The following is an 18,629-nucleotide window of genomic DNA, read 5'->3' on the forward strand; positions in this document are numbered from 1 at the left end:
TCGGTATTTTTTCCTATTTGCAGCTCGTTTTCCTTTAAGGAAAACGGGCTGCAAAGAGAAAAAAAAACTGCTTTATTTAAAAGCAGTCACGGACATGGTGGTCTGCTTTCTCCAACAGGCCACCATCCCCGTGAGTGCCTAGACTCGCTATGGGGTCGCAAACTGCGACCCACCTCATAAATATTTATGAGGTGGGTCTTTGCGACCCCATAGCGATTAGCAGAAGGTGTCTGAGACACCTTTCTGCATACCAATTTGCGAGTTGCAAATTGCGAGTCGGAAGGACTCGCAATTTGCAACTTACAAATTGGTTTCTACCTACATCTGGCCCTTAATCTCCACCCATAATTTCACATTATTTTTATGTTTAATGGTCAGTGAGACAATACAAATTTCTGCCTGCTACATAGATCGAGATTCTTTCATTTGGGTAATATTACGATAGACAGAATGGGAGTACTTCAATTATTGAACCAGACTCCCAGTCGGAAAATCTTTGTGTGCCAGGTTCCACTCGAGTCTGAAACTGCCCTGGGCTATTGGCAACATAGGGAATGTCATTCACGCCTGCCCATGGGAGGTGCTTACGAAAAACCTACCAGCAGTAATAGGAGATTCAAACTAAGACAGTGATTATTGTTGGTAAGGTGCCACCCCAGTGTCGGAATAAAAGAATGTTTTAGGGAATGTGGCATTGAGAGGGAGCCGAGTGATATCACATGAACAAGAGCGCTCTGCAAGCAGTCTCCTCCTTTAGAGATGTGAGTATGGGCAGACTACGTGGTGGGAACAGGTAGTTCATTGCATTCTAAGATGAGTATATTAGATTCTAAGATTCAATTTCTCTCCAGTTCAAAGCAATCGAATAAAATAGTCAGGGGCATTCAAATGTTATCCAGATTTTTCAAGCAGATATGTGTAAATGTACCTATTACACTCCATTGCTGTTGTAGTGCACTGTATTGAACTTCTGGGCTTTACTCTTCTGTCTAATACAGACGTTTGTCGCTCGAACTGCATAGAACTGTCTATCTTTCTTCATGGAGGAAGCTGTTTGAAGTTATTTCCTCTGCGGCTGTATCATAATCATCCGCTCTGGCAGAGCTGAGCACTTGTTCGCATGCGCTATCGCTGTCCAAAGTGCTTTCATTGTACCAGAAATGTCTCTGAATTAGTGGATGATTTTAAGATAGTGCAGCCTTGAACAAGAGGCAGTGCTTAAATCGTGCTTGTTGTTTCCGGACCACCAGCACTTATTTTTGAGTGTCGGCACTTATATTTCTGCCTCAATCATTTACTGCGAGCAAAATACACATATGGGAAAGACGGAGGAAGAGAAAAATGAAAAAGCGTCACAATGGGACAAAACAGAAAGATGCAGGAGTGAGCTGTGGGTATAGGAGGAGGTTGTAAAATGATTGAAGAGGCCCGAGATGGCTTCGGGATTACGCTGCTTCAGTATTCTGTACTCGCACATTTAATTGCAGCAGCCAGGAAGGCTTTGGGCACCAGCTCGTTTTTATTTACAAATTAACCACTGACAAGAGGCAATCTGCGAGGGTACTAGAATGCAGTGTGTTGCTAGCTAGATTTTGCTTTTCATGGGAATTTCGTTCCTTGTCTCGGATTCCCCAAGTCAGAAAAATGATTATGCCCCAATAGCGTCTGATTTAGGATTTCAAGCATGTCGCAATAGGTAAGTATTACATTTGTCTCCTGCCAAAACTCCTACACAGCCCAGAGCATTCCACTCACAGATGGGCAACTGAACCTTCCAAACCACATGAAACCCTGATTGAAGAAAACTTCAGTATGCTTGAAATGTGTCTGCAAATTGTATTTATTAAACAGCAGCAGCGATCACAAACAAGCATTGGCTATGCCAATAGGTTTCACCTATGCGAAATCTATTGGCTTTGTCATTGTCCGTGTCATAGCATTTTTTTAATTTTTATTTTATGTTAACACACATATGGAAATCAACGAGGAAGCCTTTAAGAATACATCGATGGTTGATTAAATTATGTCAGTAAAGCACTACTCAATATTAGCTCCAAATTTTGATCTGTCTTTAGTAAATGGCACCAATTTATTTCTTACCAATTAGACATAAAAAGAAGTGAAAGGTCTCTACTAGCCAATATGGCCAGCTATTGGGCTGATTACTAGGATAATACTTTATAGAAAGTCGGGGAATGAACAACAGCACTCAAATCATAGACTCTTGAGAACAATAGAATACTGCATGTGTTAAACCTGATCATGATGAATTTATGAAATGGAGCACTGGCTTAAACTGGAAGAGATGAACAGTGGAAAGGATTGCTGCCTAGATTAGTGCCAGTTGTTAGCTTCAATGCAGATAATTCATCCAGCACATATCATTTTGCTCATTGACTTTCGTTTCAGAAACACAGGAGTCGTGGGACCCGTAGCTGGCTGCACCATTCAGAAAGTGATTGGCAAAAAAGCCACAATTGGCAATACTTATTACACGGGCATAGAGACACTGACCCTGATTAACAGTTTTTTGGGTTTCTTTATAGGCGAGGGGCAGACCCATTGATTTGTCCAGCAGCGGTTTTAGATGATATGATTCTCGTTTTCATGAATCTGCATATTGTGAATGGTTTCAACCAACTCTCGCTGTGAATGCACTTGAGCTGAAGCAGCAGCCCGGTACCTGCACCAGTTAATGCTGACAGAAGTCCCAAAACCTTGCAGTACATGCAAATAGTCCACTGGTCCGTGTGTTTAATGAAGCCAGTGTGTGGTTATGTGTTGGCTTTTCGACAGTCAGTTAGTGCTGTCTTCCGGAAACGTCCAAGTGCATCGAGGAACAGCTGTGGATTGGAGGGCGTGGCACACGCATGAGAGGACCTGCTGTACAGCGTGCCCCAAAAAATCCTAGGTTTTCCACCTTATAAACACTACCGTGCTTGAATGCCTTCTTCAGATCGTTGCCCGGCCTGGTTAAATCTTGTTCCATGTGGCAGGACAGAAAACTTTATTGGTATTGTACACAGCAGTCCGGGAACTTAGTCCGGGAGCACTCAGCAATCTCTTGTGTGGTTTTCTATTTTTAGCGTATGTCATATATATATATGTATATATATATGCAGCAGTTGCCCACTTCCATAGGTTAACTTGTTTTTGTGAGCCTTACTCATTGCACACTGTTTGTCTTAGCAGAATGACACAAGTTGGTTTCATGAATGGCTCCAAGCACCTGTCCCGTACCAGCAGCCGATTGCACTGCTATTTTTGGTATTCCACATATCAGTGACACACACACACACACAGAATGATTGGAGCATACAAGTATAGTAAGTGAGCTCGGAATCTTGAGGTACGCACACGGTGTGGTAAGGAAGGGCTGCAGGGCTCTCGGGCTACTCTACATGCTGCCTTTGTTTTCACAGTTAAGGGGGTCCTCACCTTTGCCTTCAGCTGGCTGCTTTTAACAGCCTCGCATTTCCATAGAACAGCCTTTTTAGCTGGGATGCTGTGACCGATGTGTTAACTGACTCAGTGCTTAATTTGTGCTTGTTGTTTCCGGCACTTATTTTTGAGGGCCGGGGCTTGCTCCTCTGCCTCAAGCATTTGCTGCAAGCAAAAGACTCATATGGGGAAGACGGAGTAAGGGAAAAACGAAAAAGCGTCACAAAGGGAGAAAGCAGAAAGCTGCAAGAGTGAGCTGAAGGGGCAAGGAGTTGCTTTAAATGGATTGAAGAGGCCCGAGATGTCTTCAGGATTACGCTGTCTCAGTATTCCGGGTTCACACATTTAATTGCAACAGCCGCGTGTTTAAGAGGAGGGCTTTGGGAACCGGCACCTCTTTATTTACAAATTAAGCACTGAACTGACTGACTTCCCAAGTATCACTCTTGGCCCAGAAAATGGCAGTGGTCGAGGAAGAGCATTTCTCCTAGTAAGTAAGCTTGCACTGATCTTAAAAATAGGAGAGCAGTCGATGCTGGGACTTGCGATAAAATGTGAACACCCCCAGCTGATACCACACAAGCAGGAAACACACCCACAAAATGGGAAGCGGATGAAACAAGCTGCTGTTGTCCCAAAAATAAGAAAACAACATATGTAGCACCACGAGCAGCAGCTGTAATTGCGAAAACTTGGTGCACTGCAACCGCGATTGACTAACAAAGTATGCGGTGTCACAAGCAGCCACTGTATGTGTGAATTCGCTTCATTCAAAACGTAGGGCTGAACAAACAGGAAGTGGCTTGCAGCCTAAGTGCACACTAAGAAGAAAGAACACTAGAACGCAGAGCTTTGTCGGTAACAAGAAAGCACCTTCCACAGCAGCACTGTCTGCTTCACGGAATGATAGAGAGACCGCAAAAATTCCGCCAGTCGCACTCTATTCACACAGCAGCCAGACATCATTTGGAGATTGCTCACAATAACATAGAAGTTCGACAAAAGTCTGTAAGTGTTACGCTTGCTCACAATAAGAAAGAAGCGGATGAAAACAGTAATTTGGCCTTGGGACACTGGGACAACAGTACACACATTTAGATCCCATTTGAAAAGTTTCTAGAATGGTGGTAAGTTACAATTTTCTTAACTCCCGCACTTGGCCCACTCCAATCTGTGCAATTTCACATATACATCCATTAATAAACTTACAACTGCAGTGTGGCTGCCTTTTTCAGTGGAAATACTTGGCCGCAGTTTTATTACATGCAGGGATTCCCGCTTCACATCATTGACCTCATAAATCACAGTAATCAGTCATAAATCACAATGAGAAGGACATAAAACACTATTACAGTGTCATAAATTATCGTGAGTGCCACACCCATTGTTCTTGACATGATCATAAATCATGATTAGGAGACATGTCATAACTCACGGTCAGTATGTGATACATCATCTCTGCGATGCATAAATCATTTTGATGGGATCATAAAACTTCACTGCATGACAGGTCATAAACGTCAGTGGTTGACATGTCCTAAATCATCTCTGCCATATATCAATCAAGTCCTTGTAATTTGCTTGTCATATTCCTGACATCTTTTGTCGTTGAGGCCATCCTCCATGCCGCTTTTTGGGGGTCATAAAGTTTTGTTGGTCTTTTGTTGGTTCCTTCTCTGATTGTGAGGGGGGTAGCCTCTTACTGCTGTTAGGCTCAACTCGCTACCTTGTCTGTCCATTTTCTGCCCTGCCAACCGGAGGGTCTGGGCTGCAAGTGCCGTGCTCCGCTTACTCCCCCATCAGCCTACTTACCCTGCCTAAGGCATCCCAAGGTAAGTGGCCTTCCTCTGACACACCGACCTCCGGTGTGCCTCCTTTACCAACCAACATATCCCTTTTACCGCCACTCGCCTGCCCTCTCAGCCCTGCGACAATGCTGGTGTGAGTGGGTGGGTCTTGAGTCTCCTGTGTGCTGCCCATTCCTGCACAAATGTATCTTTTGCAGGGGCAGCGCAGCCCTTTTAACCCTCAGTGTCTCAGCTGAGGGGGTAGTGATGTCCCCCCCCATAGGGGGGTTCAAAAACATTACTTGCCCTTCCTGGGCTCTCATTGGCCCGTGTCTTTGTGCCACCCTTGGCGCACCTTTCTTCCTCCTGAATGGGGGGGGAGGAGAAGGATACCCCTCCCTTTGTTGGTTTGCCGCTGACGCAGCTAAAACTGGTAATTTCCGGGTCCCCGGTGGCCGTTAATGCGCCGGCCCTTCAAGCCCCCTTTGGGGGCGGCCTTTGCCATAACTCCCGCACTTGGCCCACTCCAATCTGTGCAATTTCACATATACATCCATTAATAAACTTACAACTGCAGTGTGGCTGCCTTTTTCAGTGGAAATACTTGGCCGCAGTTTTATTACATGCATGGATTCCCGCTTTACATCATTGACCTCATAAATCACAGTAATCAGTCATAAATCACAATGAGAAGGACATAAAACGTTATTACAGTGTCATAAATTATCGTGAGTGCCACACCCATTGTTCTTGACATGATCATAAATCATGATTAGGAGACATGTCATAACTCACGGTCAGTATGTGATACATCATCTCTGCCATGCATAAATCATTTTGACGGGATCATAAAACTTCACTGCATGACAGGTCATAAACGTCAGTGGTTGACATGTCCTAAATCATCTCTGCCATATATCAATCAAGTACTTGTCATTTGCTTGTCATATTCCTGACATCTTTTGTCGTTGAGGCCATCCCCCATGCCGCTTTTTTGGGGTCACAAAGTTTTGTTGGTCTTTTGTTGGTTCCTTCTCTGATTGTGAGGGGGGTACCCTCTTACTGCTGTTAGGCTCAACTCGCTACCTTGTCTGTCCATTTTGTGCCCTGCCAACCGGCAGGTCTGGGCTGCAAGTGCCGTGCTCCGCTTACGCCCCCATCAGCCAATTTACCCTGCCGTAAGGCATCCCAAGGTAAGTGGCCTTCCTCTGACACACCACCCTCTGGTGTGCCTCCTTTACCAACCAACATACCCCTTTTACCGCCACACCGCCTGTGGGGCTGCCGTCCCCAGGCGGCTCCCCCTTTCGTTCTTTTGCTCCTTAGTCTTCGTTTCAGCGCAGATCCTCAGCTACCTGTCTGGCTCTCAGCTGTGTAGCTCAGTGTCCCGGCCGTCAGGCCTCCCAGAATCACTGTTATGGCTGTTATGTTGCAGCGCCAGGGACACTTCCTTTGGTTCCCCAGTGCCATATGCCTGACTAGAGGAGGAGATATCCAACAGTAGTTGTCCTCGTCAAGCACAGGTGACCCTGATACTCAGCATTCTTGCTGCCGCTCCTCCACTAAGTTCTGCTGGCCAGCTGGCTTATCGGAACTAGCTGCGTTCTATACTTCTCTCAGGTGCTTCTACCGACCTATTTTTGCCTCGTCCCTATCAGTTTTATTCAGGACATTTCTCTCCTGCACAGGTGTACCAATACTAGAGGGTTTGATCCACCCCTGGTTATGCTTCCCGAGCCCAGTGAAGCGCTCGGCGCCCCCGGCCCTTGCTAATAATGCGTTATATGAGACAAGTGTGATATCTGTTATAGTGCCTTCCATTTCTCCTTATAATTCCCTTGCTTCTCCAATCACCCTATTCGGTGAGAGCTGGGGGGGGGTTATCCCTGTGGTTGAGGTACACTTTCTATGGCCAGGTCACTCCTGTTAGTATGGTTAACCATTTGGGGAGCGTTACATATTGTAGTTGATATCACTGCTCCTGTGCGCTGCCCATCCCTGCACAAATGTATCTTTTGCAGGGGCAGCGCAGCCCTTTTAACCCTCAGTGTCTTAGCTGAGGGGGTAGTGATGTCCCCCCCATGGGGGGTTAAAAACATTACTTGCCCTTCCTGGGCTCTAATTGGCCCCATGTCTTTGTGCCACCCTTGGGGCACCTTTCTTCCTCCTGAATGGGCGGGGAAGAAGAAGGATACCCCTTCCTTTGTTGGTTTGCCGCTAAGGCAGCTAAAACGGGTAATTTCCTGGTCCCCGGCGGCCGTTAATGCGCCAGCCCTTCAAGCCCCCTTTGGGGGCGGCCTTTGCCAAACAGGCAGGTGGAAGTATTATATTATGTAAAACAAAAAAACTTGAAGCAAATAGCCTTCAAAACTATTTACACAAGAATGAGGGTCTTGCAAAAAAATTCAATTTTATAAATGCACTTTTTTGCTACCAAACTGCAAACCCTGTCAAGCTATGAGGCAACAGTTCCAGGTTAATAATTTAACAAAGATGGCTATGGCATGTTATACCCTAACATTTTAGCAAAACGTCTCTTCGCAATTAACAAGAGGGTAGTTGGACGACCGTTTGAGAGCAGTTCAATTTAATTAGAGTGCTTCAGGCATCTTTGCCACCAAGCCAGTCAGAGTTCTTTCTTTTCTTAGATGTTCTATGAGGTTAGTGAATTTTTTAAGGAGTTGGTGAGGTGACATTCTTATCCTCTGCAATTGTGAGTGTTTGAGAAATCCATTTCCCAGGCCTAATCCTGGTGAAATTTCTACCAAAAACTCAACCATCTTTTTTAAAACATTCCTTTAAACCTCACTGCAAACCTTCCCATGGGCCTCTATTCAAAACAGCGGAATTGAGATTTCCCTTTGGTGCTGTCAAACCTAAGGCGAATACCTGGTCTCACTGCAAATTCAAGCCTTCCTCGATTCCTGTTGAGGCCACCTTGTATACCACACAAGAGGAAGCAGGGGAAAATTGGGAATGCAGGTGATAGAGAGAGACAGGAGCTCTTCAGGTAACAGGATAGTTGTAACAAAACCCAGAATGGATTAATGTTGGTTCAGGGAAGGGAGGTTTGTAATACCAATAGATGGATAATACCCCTGGGATGGTCTGAAATATAGATAGTGACCAGAATTTGGAAACATGATAAATAATTGAGTGAAGTTATTATGTAAATGATAGCTAATTTACCATGTTTCATGGCAGAGGTGGCCTTGATGAGCTGAGATACCGACCAGGAAACCATCTCTGACTCCCAGCTCACTGAAGAGCAGGAATTATTCATCAAGCATGACACACAAGACAAACCATATCCAAAATAGAGAACCTTGCCCTATTACATGGACTAACTAGATGTTCTTACGAGGAAAGCAAACACTTTTCGAAAACCTTCATTACCGGGGTTGCACCTTGGTGCAGTGCTTACTTTGTAAATAAAAAGGTGCTGGTGTCCAAAGCCCTCCTCTTAAACATGCGATTGCTGCATTTAAATGTGTGAAAACAGAATAATGAGGCGCCGTAATCCTGAAGCCATCTCGGGCCTCTTCAATCCATTTAAGGCCACGCCCTGCCCCTTCAGCTCAGTCCTGCAGATTTCTACTTTCTTCCTTTGTGACGCTTTTTCGTTTTTCCCTTCCTCCGTCTTCCCTATATGTGTCTTTTGCTCGCACCAAATGCTTGAGGCAGAAGAATAAGCCCCGGCCCTAAAAAATAAGTGCCGGTGCTCAGCACCAGAAACAACAAGCACAAATGAAGCACTGCCTTGGTGGAATGTTTAATGATTGGGTTCCTTCCAGTTCTGCTATGGAATGAGGCATGTTGCTACCAGTGATTTACATGGGAGCACTAAACAATGTAAAGCATATATTTCAAGTGAATAGAAGATGGAGGGGTTTTATTTGTGGATTATAGATACCTGTTTGGTGGCTGTAACTACTTTAATATACCCCCAGTTGGATTGATTTAAATCTGAGAAAGAAGTTGAGAAGTATATGAGGGGTTGAATGCCTCTAACTTCCTCTTATGGTCTACACCCTTCCCTGTGGTGTCATCATGGACATATATCACACTCCCTGAGACCACTCCGTACATAAGTATGAAGTGCATACCAATCATGCAATCTGGTTTTAAAATGAAATATATACACCTATCTGGAATCTGTTCCTCTGTTTATAAAAAACACTGCATGCAGGCATGGATGACGGATAAGTAGATGGATGGGCCAGGTGGATACCTTGATGACAGTGTAATTACAGGATTGCCTCACATGCATGGACCTATGGTGCAATAGTGAGTGTTTTATTTTATAAACAGAGGTACATTCTACCGGGTTCCTCTCTCAGCCATTATGGGCAAAAGAGAACCCATCCCTGTGCCAAAACAGAAATGGCCTGCGTGGGCCCCCTCCTCAAGCCTTTGAAATACACAGGGTATGCCATCCCACAGGGACGCAACTATTAAAAAAAAGGAGATGGGCCTCATGGCCCCCCTCCCTGAGCCATTAATGGTTGCAGGATCCCCATCTTCTTTGACCGGCTCACATACTGTGTCTCGGGAGTGCGGGCAGGGAATTTTGTTTTTGCTTTCACCTGGTGGGAGCATTTGTGAAACTCCTGCCAAACGGGAGCAAACATAAAGTCTGCTCCCAGCTGGCTGGAGCTTTAAAAATGCTCCTCCTGGCTGGGAGTAGACTTGTGATCTGTAACCCTGCCCAAACTGATGTGGGCAGGGAAACAGATCAAGATATTGGTCCCACCTGGAGAGAGCAGCTTTGAAAGCTGCTTCCTCTGGGCGTGAGCAATGCTGGCTCCTGTAGCATGTTAGCAGCTGGCTGGGGCCACAGGGGTCCTGGGGCTCCACCGGCAGCCTCCACCATTTGTATGGTGGGTGCTATGGCTGGGCACTCACCTTTTATTAATACAGACCACTGAGGATGGAGTTATGGGGCCATAAACAGTTCAGGGAGGGGGACTGAACACCCCCTCCCCTTTAAGTAAAGTAGTGACCCTGGGTGGGGTGGGGTATTCAGGGCCTTCTAATGGCTCAGAGGGGCACATGCCCCCCTCCCCTCTAATTAACAAAAAAGGCCAGGGGATGGGGTCCCCAGGGTCCAATGAGGCCCGGGGAGGGTAGAAATATGCCCTGTCCTTTAAAATACTTGCGGTCCTGGTGGATGGCCTAATGACACTCAGGAAGGGGGTACATGTGGCGCCCTTCCCTTTAAAATACTCAAGTCCCTAGGGGATGGGGTCCTAGGTCTTAATGAGGCCTGGGAAAGAGACTACCGGGCCTTCACCCTTTTAAAGAAAACATGTGGTCCTGAGGGATGGATTTCCCAGGGTCTAATGAGGCTTGGGAAGGGGAGCGCGCAGCCTCACTACTCTTTAAAAAAATTAGGCCTTGCGGGTTGTGGTTACCAGGACCTAACGAGGCTCTGGGGGGGACACATGGCCCCATCCCCTTTTTTATTGAACCGGCCCCAGGTGATGGGCTCCTCGATGTCTAATAAAGCTTGGGAGTGGGGCTGCACGCCCGTTCCCCTTAGATTTTGCCCCATGGGATGGAGTTCCCAGGCACCCTAGAAGCCTTTGGGAGGGGTACAACTTAGCCCCTCCGATTCTTATTGTATGTGGCCTCGGGCATGTGGCCCCGGGGCCTACTAAGGGTCAGGGTAGGAGGCTGCTTGCTGTCCACTCCCGGTTAATTGCATTTGGTCCTGGGGAATGGGATCCCCATGTGTACAATTAAGGATTAGGGAGGAGGCTGCACACCCCTCCCCTAAATTGATATGTTTTTGCACCAGGGGTTGGAGTCCCCAGGGCCCGAAAGCTAACCAAGCCCTATGATCAACCCACTGCTGTGCATAGCCAAAGGCTGTGTTTATCATGGGTTTGCCTGCCTGTGGGGAGCTGAAAGCAGGGCCTGGCTGCAACAAAGGCCCTTTGGCTAACCAGATGGCAGGCGTGAACAAAGGCTGTGTGCTGCTTAGGCTGTGTTGCCTCCAGGTGGCTGCCTGCGTGAAGTTGAAAGCAGGGCCTGACTGCCATGCACAACAAAAGTCCATGTGCAGCGTGAAGTTGGCTTCCTGCAGTGGGGTCAGGTATCTCCAGATCGGTTGGTGACAGAACCAGGCCTGTTGCCAATGTTCTGCTGTGCACGGCCATGGGCCGTGCATAGCCTGGGGTTGGCTGCCTCTGGAGAGTTTGCCTCAATGCCTGGCTGTAGGCCAGGCCCTAAGGCCAAAGCTCCGTCGCAAATGTTTGAAGGCCATGTTTGGCGGAGGATTGGCTTTACGTACTGTAATAAAGTATTACTTTACACTGCGAAAACCCTAGAAATTCACTGAAGAATACAAAGGATAAAGTAATGTTATACTTAGGAGAATATGTCAGTGACAACAATGTTTTGAACTTTAAAAAAAAGCAGAAATTAAAAAGTTCTAGTCAGCAGACTTAACTATAACTTGTGCCCCTGCCATGCATTGCTTGTAACCGCACATAATACATCACTCATGGCATGTTCTATGACATCACTGATGACATCTCACATGACATTATTGTCTTTGTAGGGCAACATGCCTTTGAAGTGTGAATTGGGCGCTTGCCCCGCCCCAGCCACCCTGCTACAGGAAAAGGAAAACTCCCAGCAGATGGCTCCTTTCTTCTTAGTTCTTGGGAACGCTTAACACCTAACTCACAGGGCAGGCCTGGCAGCTTTACGCTGCTGGGCCAATCATAAAAGGCTACCAGTGGCCTTTTAGGCAGCATCGAACAGTAAAGCTTCTAAAGCTACTTTTCTAAAATAGTTATGTTAAATCCGACTTTAGCAATAAGTTGGATTTACTGTAACTATTAATTTGACACTTTGAAACATTTCACTGGCTAGTTCCATTGGAAAGTTACACTTTATTAGAATTAATAAAACCTACCCAATATTAACCAATGTTGCTACCAGCTTTCTAATAGGGATAAACATCTTTGGAGATTTCCCCCTACCAGGGCATGTGAAACACAATATATACATGGCCCACTATTTAGATCCATGCACTTCACCCTCTGGGCACTTAGGATAGACTATAGGGGTGACACGTAGGTAGTAAATAGGGAGGTTTGGGCCTTTCAAATGCGTTAATTTGAAAGGGATTTAACTGTAATTTTTTTATTTGCCACTGCTGTTGTGCACATGTAAGAGTTCTAGTTTCCACTAGAGACACTTTAAGCTATAGGACCTAGATACCCTGAGTACCATATACTAGGCATGTACAGGTAAGTTAAATTTTCCGAAAAGGATTTCCAATGAGAATTTCTTTTTACTTGCCAACCAGGCTGCAGGACAGGCCTACTGCCACATCTTTACCTGCAATGTTAGTGGTGGGGTAAACAGCATTGCAGGCCACTAAATGCACCTTAACTTACAGGCACTAGGGACTCTAAGTACCTCTTACTAGGGGCATTCATGTAATTTAACCTTGCCAGTCAGGGATTAGTCAATTTGTACCCACTGGTACACACTGTTAGGTGTCAGAGCACATACGCTGGTCACTGAACTTCAGCTCCCCAGTGTGTAGTCAGAAACATTCATTTACAAATCAACGACATAATACATAACATTTCTGGACATCATAAACAATTTAACTCAAAATCAAACTTCAAACCGAATAAAGTTTCAAAGTTTTATTACAATCGCAAAATCAATGTCACATAAATGGTGCGCAAAACTAAGTTATAAACATACATGAAAACCATTGGGTGACCAAAAAGATTCAACCTACTAAACATCAATACTGTTAGACACTCCAAATGAATTATGTAAATTAGCAACAATAGAATATGAACATTATTACCAGATTTCAAAGCAGATGATAGTGACATCAGTAAATCATCAAAATACATTTTCAACAAATAATTTCAGAGCTGGGCCATTCTTAACACTTAGCAAAATTGAGACTTGCATGTGTGGTAACGGGTTAATACATGCAGAGAAAAGCAAAACTAATAGAAACATACGTTGTCATCTTCCTCCGGTTACAGGGTTGTGCCAAAATATTATATTTTCTAATAATCTGCTACTTGCAGTTCCTTTCACACAATCCACAATAAACTAAGCTAATATTCTTTCACATGAGTGCTATGACTTTCTGCTCCATCAACAGTGAGAACAAATATTGTTACATTATTGCAGTTGAAATATATCTCTTCTGCTGAAATACAATAGAACATTCAACATTACATTTGCTGCCTAGGGGAAATAATTGAAGTCAGAGGAGACAGAATGAACAAGTAATATTTTCCATGACTGCTTGCAAAATCAATATTAAGATCTAGTCAAGTTAAGAAACCCAAATGCACATTAATACACTTAATACATTAATAAAACCTATTGCACATGTTAAAGTTCAAATCAAATATGCAAAGAAAATTATTTATCTAAAACATCATTCATGTTATGTCAAAGCAGTTTTGAAATGTGCACTTATTCTTCTAACACATAATTCATTATGAAGTTAATTTGTATCAATGCAAGTGTGTTTAGTTCATTTTCAATTAATACTCATAATACATTGTATTTCTCCTGTTTCTACATAAAGTGAATACTTTCAGACTTTCAGGTTAACATTTTTTAATAATTCAAACATTAATAAATGCAAAATATATTCATGTGAAACATGGCGTCAAAATAAGATTGGTAGGCACAAATATCCACTACAATTTAAATCTGCACATTTTAATTTCTACATTATTTTTCTCAGTTAAGCATTTTAACTACAGATATATGAACTGCCATATGCTCCTTTTAGGCCACTAATGTATTAATAAAACTTGATCTCTCTCACATGTGAGAATCTCTAAAAATGTATTTGCAATTGCAACTCCCTCGTTGACCACCTTTCCTCCAGCCAAGTACTGGCCACAGCAAAAGAAAAAATCACTGGAATTGAGGCAGACAAAAGAACGTCCAGTCTTGAGAGCTGCTGAGGGGACACTACCTGGAGACTCTTAATGAACCTAAACTGCTACCTGGTAGTCTTCAATTTAGAGGTGTAGTAAACCTTTTTGTATCCACCAAGAGCCCTGGGAAATCCATTCACTGGAAGGGCATCAAGTCTGATTTCTCCCAATTTATTAAAAATCCAAATCCTTAATTAATTATGTTGCCATTTGGACCAGTTTCATTAATACTTCCCGATCCGCATTCAGGAAATTCATGTCATCCAGGTACATTACCATACAAAGACACCCTATCCTTAGAGTTGCCATTAAAGGCTTCCAGATTTTGGTGAAACACCAAGGCGCAGAGGTTAGACCAAGGAGAAAATATGTGATTCTGTATGCCTGATCCTGCCAAATGAACTGGGGTACTTTCCTGTGAGACCATGAGATATACATCTTTCAAATCCAGACATACCATCCAATCACTTGATAGAAGGTGCTCCCTGGGATGTATTATCCTTTCCATTTTGAAATGACGATACAACACAAACCGAATGAGATCTCTCAACTTTTTGAATTTTTTTTCTAACCTAGTTGTTGCTCACGTATCCCCTGTGTTAGACTTTTCCTGTTTTCTAAACCAATTTTTGTTGGCTTTTAGGATTCTGTGCACTTCATCACTGCTAGCCTGTGGTAAAGTGCTTGTGATCTCCCCCTTAAAACATGGTACAATTGGCATACACCTGATTGGTACATTTTATTTACTTGTAATTCCCTTGTATGTGGTACAACAGGTGCTCTGGGCCTGTAAATTAAAACATGTCTTAGGCCTTTCATTGCAGCCTGTAGTGCATTTTTAAACTGCCAATTTCACAAAGCCTGGGCGGAGTTCGCGTAGCTGCGCAACACGGAACTACGCGAAGTTGTTAAAAAACTATCAGGCAGAGTTTCTTGCTGTGCCCGTTTTCATGATGTTTAACGTCACTGGCAAAGCAAAGTATGTCCTCGTTTTGGAATTCTCGCACAAATGGCACCACGCGGTTCTCATGGGCGTGGCCATCTTGTTTCTTGGTTTATTATGGTGCTTACTTTTATACCTTTTCTATCTGTTCCTTGCCACACTTTCAAAACTTATTTTGCCTTAATTTTTGTATATCATGTTACCTTTTATCTTTGTGTTTTTATATTTTTACTTTTTTCCTAATTTTTTTTGTGTTTTTTTGCAACTTTATTACTTTTTACGTTTTTTGCTTTACTTACTTTTTTTTCCTTTCTTCCTTTTTTTCCTTTCTGACCTCTTCCTACCCCCAAGTCCCCAGCGTCATGTCGAAGCATGGGAGGGGCAGTGCCAGGTCCCCAACCACCACTGGCAGCCGCCTTCCTTGCAGACGGTGCTGCCGTGAAGAGGTGTAGCCCTGCACCATTTTCCTGAGGTGGAGGTGGCTGCATTGGTGTTTTATGTTCAGTGCCACCTGCCCTCTACCTTGGCAGCAGGCGGCAGGCCCGGGTCTGGGTACAGCCTCTGGGAGCATCAGCAACTCTGGGAGAGGGTGTGCCGGGCTGTTGTGCAGAAAATGTTGTGCAGAAAATGTTTTACTTTCATCATGTAATTAAATATTTGCTTCACTAGAGAGGCCAGAAAAGGCTAGGGGCGCAGCCCCTTAGCCCTTGAACACCAGCCGCCCCTGTTTGCATTAATACCTACTGGATAAGTGTTTCAAGCAGGAGCTATGAGATATATACGTGGATCTTCCACATATGAGCTGTGAAACTAATGAGTCTGCATTCTTATGGTGATTTTGGAGCATGCATATGTAACAGTCCGCAACCAGTTTTAAAACGAAATCACAGCAGCCACATTAAGCTGTAGATATGCAGGCTCTCTGTCATCTCTATGTCTATTTACAGTCCAGGAGGTTTGCCATAATAAATCCTGTAAGTGCTTCAGTACAACAGCTGGCAGACTGCATTTTCACTATTGTAATATACAACCGTGCTCTTTGCTAGTTTTATCCTGGGTGAGTACTGGCAAGGTGTCATGCTGGGCCACCAAAGGAGTTCCTAAGGCATACTCGCTTGCTCAATTGGGTGGGCTGTTTTCTTTTTTCTCTTTCAAGCTCCCCCTGTAAACCAAAAGGGAAGATACATCCACTTTTTTAGGTTAGCCAAGACTTATTGATATTTCTAACATGATATGTATAATATACTGTTTTAAGGGGCTTTTATCAGCTCTCTTCATTCCTTGGTCTGTTATTGTGACATTCACATTTTCTTCAGCCCACTACAGCATACATCATGGGCAGTGAAATAGCCTACATCAGCCACTAGCTACATTTCTAGATTTTGCTTTTTCGCAAGGACCACAGCCGCACGTGGTATTTCCCTTCAGTGCCAATGTTTTTGTCTTTATTATTACTTCAGTGTTGCCTTTGTGCCTAAAGCCTGATGTGATAGCAGCAAAGAACCATTTTATCAGTTCCTGTCTCCTGCTAATGCTGTTGTAAATTCTATTAGGAGAGGTTTTTATTTATCTGACTGCTGCTTTTTCACAGCATACTAGATTGTGTCCATTTGAGACTGTTCTTTATGACGTGCAGTTACAACTGCTCTTCTGTGTGCCCTGTTGGTACATATATTATTTGATGGCGACAGTTATACGTGTAAACCAATTTAGGCTGCATGTTCTGTCTATCTGCCTATCTACCAAGTTATTTATCTAGCTATCTATTTCTGGCTTTGCAATCCTATCTACATCTATCTTTGCAGATCAATCTGTCTATCTATCTCTATGAATGCAGCCTGTCCGTCGGTCTATGGAACCATTTCTAGCTATGCAACTGTCTAGCTAGCTGCCTACCAAGCTAGGAATTTTTCTATCTAGCTATAAACACTATCTATCAAGACAGTTCTCTCTATCAATCTGCCTCTGCAAGCCTCTCTATCTATCGTTTCAACCGTCTCTGTCTATTTGTAGTAAAGACTTAAAAAAAACAGCCAGACTGATTTAATTTTGTTAGGTCTGGTGTTAGCCAAGTTTTTTCATTTTATCAAGAATTTGTGTAAAAAATACCTATCGGTGTTTTCAGACAGACTTCCTCCATTAGTCTTTAGTCAACTAACATTTTTCTTATACCCACTTCACCATACCTCATGGGGCAGTGTGTCCACCCACTTCAGCCATTCACTGACTTCACTGTGTGTAAGGCCATTCTGCCCTTTCACAAGGACTAAATCAACACACAAAGTAGTTCCCTTCAGTTCTAAGGGCTATTATGGTAACATGTGCTTTTTTGAGGCAAAAAACTGTTTGCCTATCATCAATGTTATTTTTCATTGATGAGGGGGGCAGCTTCCCCAACAATAAAGTTTGTAAACTTCATGACATTCATGAACAAAACAATAATTCTCCAAGCTAAAAAAAACTATTAGCTTTGTCAATGCTTGTTGTTTGCTTGGCTGCAGGACAGTGATTTGCTGTCATTTATCAGCATTGATTGAAGACTTCTTGATGATGCCCAGCTGTATGTTTTACTGGTGGTAGTCTTATCTGCAATATGTGATAACTACAATCCCTGCAGAATTATAATCTGGGCTTTTGGTGTAATATGGAACAAAGTCCTTTTTGGGCCCATGCATTTTTTTGCCCTGCAGAAGTGTTAAGAATACTAATTTTTAGCCAGGTCAGTGTGATAGCGCGTCCAGGCCTTATAAATTACTTATACTTGGACACGCCGGAGGTCGGTGAATCTTTTGACCGAGTAGAGTTCTCCTCATCCAAGAATAGTCGGATCCCTCAAATCAATAATCAATAATCCTTTACAATCAATAACCAATACTCGATTAGTAATCAATCAACAAATTAGTTAAACAGAAAATCAGTAATTTGACACCCCATGACCTTTCAGTCATGAATAACCACACCTGTTTATTAAAAGTTAATGAGTTTATTTCCCTATATTAACAAAGCTAATACAATATAAGTAAGTGTCAAAATCAAATGATATACGTATACGAACATTACTAGCTGTCCATAACGACAGAAGAAACGCAATCTACGCAAAATTTGGATTATAATGCAACCGGTTATAGCAATGCAAATCACTAATAAGAGTAACTGAATTTGACTAATTGCATACATCGGTCAGCATAACAAGATTTCAATTCATCATGGTGCATCAATTGAATACCTCAACTAACCTCTGATTAGCATTGGCATGTGGGGCTTCATGCAAAACGAATTTAGTCAACACAAATTTAGAAAAACTTCTAGCATGGGCTCTGTCAAAATAAGCAGTTGGTACCTAAGAAGGAAAACACAATGCATAATACAAATTATCCTTTTATAATTACCAAATACAATCAGCATTCAAGGAAAAGTCTTCGCCCTTCAGGTACCGGTTCGATCAGCATGGGGCAGACTTCAAAGGAGCAAAGTTTAAGGCAAGTTTCCTTGCAGCAACAAGGAAAATGGGGC

At 43.5% G+C, this 18,629-nt stretch overlaps 1 protein-coding gene across 1 annotated transcript in view; it reads left to right on the forward strand.

The window, feature by feature from the left end:
- Positions 1-662: 662 nt before the first annotated feature.
- Positions 663-18,629, forward strand: part of LOC138284184 (aminopeptidase Ey-like) — a 663,484-nt gene continuing 645,517 nt past the window's right edge. Inside the window, exon 1 of the mRNA XM_069222683.1 lies at positions 663-761. The gene's annotated coding sequence lies outside the window, so the exon portion shown is untranslated. The remainder of the gene's footprint in view (positions 762-18,629) is intronic.

The sequence above is a fragment of the Pleurodeles waltl genome, chromosome 3_1, assembly GCF_031143425.1.
Source record: "Pleurodeles waltl isolate 20211129_DDA chromosome 3_1, aPleWal1.hap1.20221129, whole genome shotgun sequence".
In the NCBI taxonomy this organism is placed as follows: Eukaryota; Metazoa; Chordata; class Amphibia; order Caudata; family Salamandridae; genus Pleurodeles; species Pleurodeles waltl.